Raw genomic sequence first — 9,863 nt, 5'->3', positions numbered from 1 at the left:
TGCCCTGGCTTTCTTTGGGGGGAGGGAAAACTCATATCCCCAAAGTGCCAATATTGCAAGGAAAAGTTTGTCCTGCCAATAAATGCTTGTTATTGCACTCGAACAGTTTTCGTTTTCCTTGTCCGTTCCTGGGTGCGGGGGGGGGGAATGCAGACCCGGCAGGTTTTGGTATTGCCGCATTTGCGCACTAAGTGGCGATCATCTGCAACTGCGCAATAGCAGCCGAATGCGCAGTCCGTGCCACCGCACGTTTTCTGGTGGGCCCCGCCATGACCGCTCCTGCCTTGGGGGTAGTGTTTGGGGGTGGCTTTATACGGGTCACCGGCACATCTAAGCCGGTGACTACAGAAAGAGGCAAAGCCGAGTCGGTCACCCCCTTCTCAGAGTCGCTTGAGTGTTCTGCTTTGCGGAGATGCGCAAATGCGGCGATACACTCATGTTGGCAACCCTTGGGTGAACACTCTCGGGGAGTGTGGGGGTGATCGGGAAAACATTAACGAGAAATACTGTGGGCTGCTGCACTATGGGGGGGGGTGCTGCCGCGGCCCTCGGAGGACGGGAATGCTGGGTGGCCGGCAGCAGCTGCCCGGCTAAGCGGGGCAACGGGTGCCTGCACGGATTGCCGCTTCTAAAGTTGCGCATGCGCAGTTGCGCTTTCGCGCGTTAGCGCATATCCTTACACTCGCAGCTGAAAAAATGGCCACCAGTAAGGGCCGCTACTGGCGGGATCTGGAGGTCGAGGCCCTGCTTGACCTCCTTCTGCAGAGTGGGCGTGCCAGCCGCATAATGGGCAGCCACCACCTGCCCACAAAGGCCATTTTCGCCAGGGTTGCCCGACAGCTGGCTGCGAAGGGTTGGCCCAGGACCGCGGACCAGTGCAGGTCCAAGTTCAAGCGGGTCAAGGCCGACTTCTTTGCAGCCATGGAGCAGTGGCAGGGCATCCCTAGAATGAGCGCCAGGCCGCCGTTCTTTGCGGACATGCGACGGCTCTGGGAGGCGGCTGGCAGGCCTAGCTGGGAGGACCGGAGGCAGGCAGGTAGGTGGAAGGGGGGTGGTGGATTGATCTCGGCCTGGTTGCAGTCTTGCCCTCCCGGTGGTGTTCCTTGCCCTGCCACAGATTAGGGTATCAGTGGTGCTCTGTTGAGGCCCCCAGCACTGCCATCAATCCCCGGTGGCCATTCCTGAGAGGCCAATGATGCCCAGGTTGCAGGCAGATTTCCAGGTGGCACGCAGACAAAGTCACAAGCCCTCCCCCCCCTGTCTGCCACAGCGGCCCTGTGAAGAGTGCTCCAAAGAGTGTTTTTTTAAGAAATAGCTGCCCCGGGGTCAAGTGGTTCTTATCTCTAGTAAGCGTTTTTGGGATTGCACCTGCAGTGCTGTGCCCACATACTTGGAATTAGGACCCGTTGAACGCAGTAAGCCTTGTGCAAAAATGCACACAACTGCAGTCTGAAGACAAGGTCACAACCCCCCCCTCCCGCATCTGCCACAGCGACAGGGTGCCTTGAGGGGCGGAACACCATTGTGCCACTGCATGCCAGCTGGGCACCAGAGATACCAACAACCCTCCCCAATCTCTTGCAGCTGCGTTGAGGGCGAGGGCACGCCCCAGAACTGCGGGGCAGCCCGAGGAGCCAGCTGAGGCGGAGGAGGAGGAGGCAGGAGAAGCCGTGGAGGAGGAGGCTGGTGAGCGTGGGCCCAGGATCCGCGAGGAAGAGGCGGAAACTGCGGAGGAGGCGCATGGAGGTGAGAGGTGCAGCAAACATGAAGGCGGTGAGTGCTGCCAGGTTGAGGGGTGTGTGGTCTCTGGCCGGTTCACTGATCCATCACGCCCCAATCTCTTGCAGCAGGGCAGGGGGAGCAAGGGATTCCGCCAGCCGAGCCACCAGCAGGCGAGGAGGAGGCACAGGAATGGGAGGCGCCACCTCCACAGGGAGAGGAGTGGCTGGTGGAGGTGGAGTTGGAGGAACCCGCAGGTGAGCGGTGAGCGGTCGTGCCGACATCGCCGCAGCTGTCCCGCGGCACGGCACAGTGCTGCGGCAAAACGTGCGCCAAGATGGCGTGGCGGGGGTTGAATGGGGGGAAAGGAAAGAAAAGCGTGTGTGGTGTGGTGGTTCGGGCCCACGTTCTCACCCTCACATTGCAAAGGTCAGTGAAACCTCCCGGGGCTGGATTCTCTGGGAGACAAAATGGCGGTCGATAATAAGGCCTCAAGTATTCAGTTCAGGAGGGTGGCACCAATGCAATTGCGCAGATGCGGAAAATGGGGCTGGACACCGCTGCACGCCTTGAGGTCGATTATGCATCTGCGCGCATTTGTGCATTTGCGCGGTTGCGCAAATGGTGCCAGCCCCTTCTCTTAGGCTACATGTGGCCTCAGAGAATCCAAGGGCTGTGTGCCTGACCGGCGGACTTCTCGGTGCCCCCCACGCCCCACAAAATCCCAGGGTGCATAACCCCACCCAACAGAGCTGCAGGCGCGCCCCCCCCCGCCCCCCTGCCTGGGAAAGCACGGACCATTATTGCGGCGGATTCCCAGACCAGTCCAAGCGAATCCCGCGCCCCCCTTGCCGGTCCCCCCCCCCCACGTACCCGGTGCCGCCAGTCCACTCAGGGTCACATCATGATCTCCACCGCTGTGCAAGTGGTCATCGTCCACGAAGCCACCGTGCCCTGGGAACAGAAGTAGGGCCAGCCTCGTCATATAAAATGCTTTGATTACACCCCCGAAGCACCACCCCGGCAGCAACCGCGCTTGAACCAGGGCCCCCACCGACCTGATGGAAAGGGTGTCGATGTCCTGAGATCTTCCGCATTGATGGTGACGAGGTCATGGCTGAAGAGCTCCTCCGACCCCTCCTGAAGCTCCAGAGGGCCTTCCCGGGCCCTGCCCTCCACCTCCAGCACTATACTCCGAGCCAGCCTCTTGGGGTTAACGCTTGCATCCCCCCTCAAAATGCTGTCCAGCTCTCTGAAGTACGGACAGGTTGTTGGCGCGTTCCCTGAACGGCCGTTGTGGGCCATAACCTTTTTGTACTCCAGCCGCATGGTTTTGGTCTTGGTGCGGCACTCTGTAGCCGACCGCTTGTGGCCCCGCTCAGCCATCTGCATCGAGATTTTTTGGAAGTAGTCCATGTTCCTGTGGGTGCTTCGGAGAGCTTCCTGTATCTTTTCTTCCCCCCAGAAGTGTAGCAGATCCACAATCTCTCTATGCCGCCAGGACACCCCCCGCTTCCCAGCCACATCCCCTCCACCGGCCATACTGCCCCCGACAAGGCGATATTGCTCTAGCACAAGCGTGTGTGACTGTGCTCGAGTGCTGTGGTTTCTCAGCCACCGAGATTCCCCCCACCCGCCCGATCACCCGTCCAATCGGCACGCAAGTCTGCGGGGCAAAGGTCAGCGACACTTCCCAGGGTTAGATTCTCTGGCAGACAAAATGCCGGCCGGTAATGAACGCTCAGTTCGCATTTCATGAGGGATGCAGTAATGCAATTGCGCGCATGCGCAAAATGATTCGAAAAACCACGCACCATGATCATGATTATACTTTTGCGCATTGGTGTAAATTCATGCCCGCAGTCGCGCGATTGCGCAAATCGCTCCTGCATTTAAAAAAAAAATGGCGATATTGTGGCCGGCTGGCCGGCCGGCCGGAAAAAGGGGAGTTCCTCTTCCCCCATGATGGATCGCCATGCTGCGGCAAAACCCGCCATGCCGTGTTCCCACTGTCCGCTTATATAGCGCAACGGAGCGCAATGAACCGCAGGTAAGCAGGGACGGCAACTTGCGGGTTTTAACGGGTCTTCCCGCTTCAAAAGCGAAATCACTCGCTTTAATTTTGCCCATCTGGAATCGGCCCTTGTCTTCTCATGATGTGACCAAAGTACGATAGCCTTAGTTTTTTTTAAAAAAAAACACAGTGAGTAAATGGGAGAAATTGTGCAAGAATGCTCCCTGCCAGATGCCAAAACAGATTTAGACAGAAGTGAATCCCAGATGATTACGGTTAGAGATGGGCACGGAGCAGAAAAAAAATGAACTGCTTGGTTTGTGGTTCATTAATTTCCATGGAACACAGAACACGAACTTAACGAACTCACCCAATTTCCGAACCGTTTTGAGGTTCAGGGGGAAAGACTAGGATTGGGGGGGGGGGAGAAAGGAAAAAAGCACCCTTTTCTCAAACACCTCCCCAGTCCCCAGTCTGTAAGAAAAACAAGAAAGCAAGATAAAAGAAAAGAGGCTTTTCAGCCCCTTTTCCAGCAGACAGAAGTGCAGGCCAAAGATCCAAGTTCCAGTCCCAACACCACAGCCAGCCACTAAGCTCTCTTCTGTCTTCCACTCTAGAGAAACTGAAACCAGGAATCACATGGCTTCCTCTATTTAAGGGAAAAGCCAAGAGGTTGAACAACATAGGAGCACTCTGGTTGGCAGAAAAAGCTGCCTAACATGGTTTTGGAAGGAAGAGATTGTTGTTACCATGGCTGCTGAAGGCCCATCTCCTCAGTTGCCTTAGAGATTCTAACCCCCCCCCCCTTTCCTGGCTGGATAGGCCAGAGTGGGAGCTCTCTAGTTGGCAGGGACAGCTGCCAATCGAGCCTTGGCGCCAAAAGTGTCTGAACCGGCAACAGAACGGTAAGAAAAGTTCGTTTGGTTCGGAAAAACATGGTCCCACGGAACGCATGGTTCTTTGATTGTGAACAGGCCATTCCGTACAGAATTTTGTTCCGTAGTTTGTTTTGTGCCCGTCTCTAATTAAGGTATGTTGGAGATTTATGTAACTGATTTTTGGAAGGAAAGCTCAAGGTCTATACATTTATTAAAGATGTAATTTTTTAAAAGTGAACAAGTAGGAAAATGGCAGGCGCTGTTAGAGGATTCTGAAGATGAGGTACGGTTAACAGACGGCTGTGTGCAGACTTAAGGAGAGAAAAGTACAGCGTGGGGGAACAAAGCATGATCTGAGCAAATCAGGCTGTTTGATAATATATATCCTGGCATTCGTATATTAAGGGGGGAGGAATAAACTGCACTATTTAAAAGGTAGGGCATTTCTGAATTTAAGTAAAGGAATAAATGATGGTGTCAGTGGTGGGAATAGACAATGGAAATATGCACAGAAACCAAATTAATGGCAGAATAATTCAGTATTGGTTTATAAAACCGTATATTACCACTTTGGTGAATGGTTTACCAAAGTGGGAAGATAATCTGATTAGTGACCACAAACCATTTGATGAGGCCTAGCCAACCAATATAATATTGTGGTGCTGGGTGTGAGTGGTTTAATACTATAAAAGTAATCAAATTAATCAAATGATTTTCCAGCACCAAGCACCATACTAGTCCCTTAAAAGGCTAAGATTAGAGGGGAAATGCAATCATGTTAAAACTGGAGAAGATCATTAGGCACTAAGTCAATGGAGGCCAAATTTCGAAAAAAGCAGCTCAAGGATTTCTCAGCCTGATTCTGGAGGATTTTACTGATGCAGATACCAGAAGTATTGACTACAATTTGACAGTATTCAGCTTCAAATACGGAAAGGGCAAGTGGTTCACTGAAAGATCTTAAGAGTAACTTTTAAAAGTTGCGTTAGTCTGTAGTTGCAAAATAGTAAAGAGTCCAGTAGCACCTTTAAGACTAACCAACGTTATTATAGCATAAGCTTTCGAGAACCACAGCTCTCTTCATCAGATGCAGGGCTCATTTTGAGAGGGAATGTGCTGGAACGCAGTTCTGGCAGTTCCCCAAAGAGGTCACATGACAGGTGGCCCCACCCACCTGGCTCTCGGCCATTTGGGCCCATTTCAACCTGGATTGGGGCCAAAATGGCCCAGTTCGGGCCTCTAACAGGTGGTGGGTCACTCTTCTGCTCAGCAGCGGCCCGATCCTGATCATTTTGGGCCCCTTTTCAGCCATTTTCAGCTCCTTTTTGCCATTTTGGGCCCAATTTCGGCCCTGAATGGCCAGGATTGGGTCCAAAACAGCCAGGATAGGTGATGTCAGGGGGTGTGGCATATGCAAATCAGTTATGCTAATGACACACTGCTGGTGATGTCAAGGGGTGTGGCATATGCTAATGAGCTATGCTAATGAGTTCCTCCAGCTCTTTTTCTACAAAATGACCCCTGATCAGATGCATCTAACGAAGAGAGCTGTGGTTCTCGAAAGCTTATGCTACAATAGCGTTGGTTAGTCTTAAAGGTGCTACTGGACTCTTCTTGAATGAAGAATAGGATGCAAGCAGATTACCTCTAGCTATTGCTTCCATTAAAGTTCAGCGGGGACCCAGTGACAATCTATCTACTAACAGGAATTTGACCCAGCACATATGGTAGGTAATCCAAGGGAGGAAGAGAAAATGTTTCTGTGGGAAAAAGACAAAAATTTGCTAATGCAGTACACAGCATCAGCTTGGGTGCAACTGAGTAGCCATACCCATGATGTGCCCATAGGAGAAGTTTCACTATGGAGGCTTGTGGAGGACATTCATCCCAGCTGTGGCCTCTGCCTGATACCCAAGCAGAACACTGTGAATGCTTATTGAAAGTAGTCGCTTAGCAATAAGGAAAGCTAAAATCAGAGCCAGTCAAGAGACCTGGTAACATTTCTTCTGGGTTCTGTAACTGGTAACTAGCCACTGTACATCGCAAAGGAACTTGCCAATAACTTGAAGAGAAAGTCACACTAACAACATCAAAGTCTATCGAGGTACAGAAGGTGGAATTCTTCACCACAGTTCAGTCCTCCTTTCAGCCTGTGCCAGATATCTCAGGAAGTCATTGCTGCCTGAAAGCAGGACTGGGCTTTGGATGCAGCATGCAGTGTGGCCGTCAAGCTTTCACATTTGTTGACCTTCCCTGATGTCCAGAACAGCTTTTCTCAAACAGGTACAGCTCTTCAAAGTCAGGTTCTGACGAGTCCTTTGCATAAAACAGGACATATCTTAGATGTAATGTTTTGCAGTGGGTCAGTGGTGGAAGGTCCGGTTTGGACATTGGCAGTGTAGTGTGTGCCAAGGCGTGGGTGAATGTGGTGCGGTGCAGGAGTGAGGGGTCATTTAAAGCAGTCTGACAAAGTATATGATAGAACTCTTTGAAAGACGTATGAAGCAGTGATGACGGTGGCAAAGAAGTCTTGCTTTGCTACTACTCCAATGCTAGGAGCAGGGCTTTTTATCTGGGAAAAGAGGTGGTGGAACTCAAGACCGCACAATGGCATCACATTGTGTCAGCTCGGCAGTGTGGAGGGCAATCTAAACTCCCCTCTGTCTGGAGATCAGGGGGCAGGACCATCTTTAAGAGGTGCTGGAACTCCGTTCCACCGCGTTCCCGCTGAAAAAAAGCCCTGGCTCGGAGGTAGCATCAAGGGAAGCCCTTTCTCTCCATGCCCTGTTTGTTAGCCTTCCAGGGCAACTAGCTAGCCACTACTTGAAACAGGATGCTGGAGTAGATGGACTATACTTGTCAGATCCACTGGGACTCACTTTTCTTTTAATAACATCATTGAATCTGCAGCTCTTTGCCTACCTGGAAAGGTAGTTTTTTATTTTATTAAAATAGGTTACAGATATATTCAAGAAATACAAATAATTGTAAAATACATTATCAAGTCCCCTCATCCTGCCTCCATAGATATATAAAACCCTTCACCATCAACTGACAATATCAATACCATTTCCAGTTATATAATTGCTAGTTCCATTCTTTGTATCGCTCTTGACCATAAAAGATCTATACTGTAAATATCTCTATTTTTCTGATAAGCGGTTAATTTCATTGAAATATAGATCTCCTTTATTTTCAATAATCAGTCTTGTAGTCTAGTATTTTTTTGTTTCCATTGCCTGGCAAAAAACAGCCCGGCAGCTGTAATCATATGTAAGGCAACCATTTGCTGATCTCTAGATAAATAAGGTAAATAATTCAGCAACCGTGTCTCTGGTTTATGGGGAGCAAGGCACCACAGATGACGCTGAGTGACTTTTGATCTTTATTTGACCTTTTATCTCACATATTTGCTTGGAATTACTTGAAACTATTTGCAAGGACACTGTACAACTTTACTATCGGTCAGCTTTTAATCTTTGGAGAAAACACTCAACAGCATTGTTCTCTCCATAAAGGCTTTATTATCGTCAAAGCTCAGTATTGCCACCAGTACCAAGGGTGAAGTGTCATTTGACCGTAAGGACCTTTGTAGTTTCCTGAAGGAATGATCCATGCATGCTGTGACAGACAGGAATAATTCCAGCTCCTCCTCTCCTGGGAAACAGCCAATGAGAGCTGGTGGAACGCTAGGCCAGTGACAGTGGAAAGTCCAGTTAAGGTAGAGAAGGATTTGAAACAGCTGAGGAGAAGCAGCAGAGATATAGCTGGCTGTTGACACCTGCTCTGATACATTATAACCATTCTTTGTTTAACAACAATAGAGCTATGTGTTTTAAAATCATTGTTCTATATTGTAAACAAAAGTTATTCTTTTGGTTTTAATCCTGGCTGGCTTGCAGTTGTTGGCTGAGGGGAAATAAACCACACACAAAATTCAAACACTCGATTCTCAACAAATGGGCCAAATTGAATAAATGGTGGCAGCATATAAAGGGAAAATAAACACTTAAGTTCCCTTTCCCCAATAGCCCTGGGCAGTAGCTGGGGGAGAGGAAGTAAATATAGAAAACTGGCTGCCTGTCCGATGAAGCCTCTGGAAAGAGGAGAGAGGGGAACCTGTGTGGATTTGGGTTAGGGCTCTCTGCCTGATAACAGAGGTTAGATAGGTGGCAGTTTGTGACTGTTCTTAAGTGCCTGTGAAGTATCAAACTCGTATAGGGAGGTTTATGGTGGGTGGCAGTGTATAAGTGGGTCCCGCATGCCTCCTTCTTTTCCTATGCAGCGCCACACCAAGGCCAGTCCTAGCCAAAAGGGCAGCTGTAGTGGAAAAGACTGGATTACATTTCAGAGCTGTTGTAGCCCATTCAGCTTCAATCCCCTTGCTACTATCCAACTTACTTGACTCACACAGGTCCAGCTGCTTTCTGCTATTCAACAGCAGCCACTCTACAAAAGCCAGTGTGGTGTAGTGGTGAGAGTTTCAGACTAGGATCTGGGTTCCATACCCATTCTGCCATGGAAGCTCACTGGGTGATCCTGAGCCAGTCACACACTCAGCCTGACCTACCTCACAGGGTTGCTGTGAAGATAGAGAATGATGTAAGCTGCTTTGAGTTCCCATTGTGTAGAAAGGCAGGGTCTAAATGAAGTAAATAAACAATTCAGATTGAAGGTTGGAGGGTGGGAAGAAAAGGAAACAGGGAGAGATAAGGGTATGGGGGCTGCCAGAAGAAAAACAGATGACACAAAACTAACAAGGGCAACCCTAGTGCAAATTAGCAAAGACAACAAGCCAGGGCTACGGTATAGTCAATAATTGGAGTATAATCTATTATTCACAGTACAAAGTGCAAAAGTGCTATAAATACATACATGAATTATAAGCCAATTTATACAAAAGCAATCACAAGTGCATAGATACAGGTAAGTAGCAAGTATATAATTGTGCAAAAGAAAAACAGAGGCAATAGTGTGGGGAGGGGGATTGCAGTCCTCGCAGACTCCCAATCATGTACAATACTTATGACTTGTTTTCAGATTTCCTGTAATCCTAATCCTATTACTTTGTTTATCAGATGCCTTATTCTCTTGATTGCACTGAGAAATTCCTTTTCAATGAGAAAGGCACACTATAAATATGACAAAATACATAAAAGAATTCTTAGATCCATGTAGCTCTCCCTCTTACGTTCCTTTGATAGAATGGGAGTACCAGGTACGTTGTTCTAAGTTCCTTGGAAGAAGGCTGG

Source organism: Eublepharis macularius, chromosome 15 (genome assembly GCF_028583425.1).
Source record: "Eublepharis macularius isolate TG4126 chromosome 15, MPM_Emac_v1.0, whole genome shotgun sequence".
NCBI lineage: Eukaryota > Metazoa > Chordata > Lepidosauria > Squamata > Eublepharidae > Eublepharis > Eublepharis macularius.
This window is presented reverse-complemented; position numbering follows the sequence as displayed.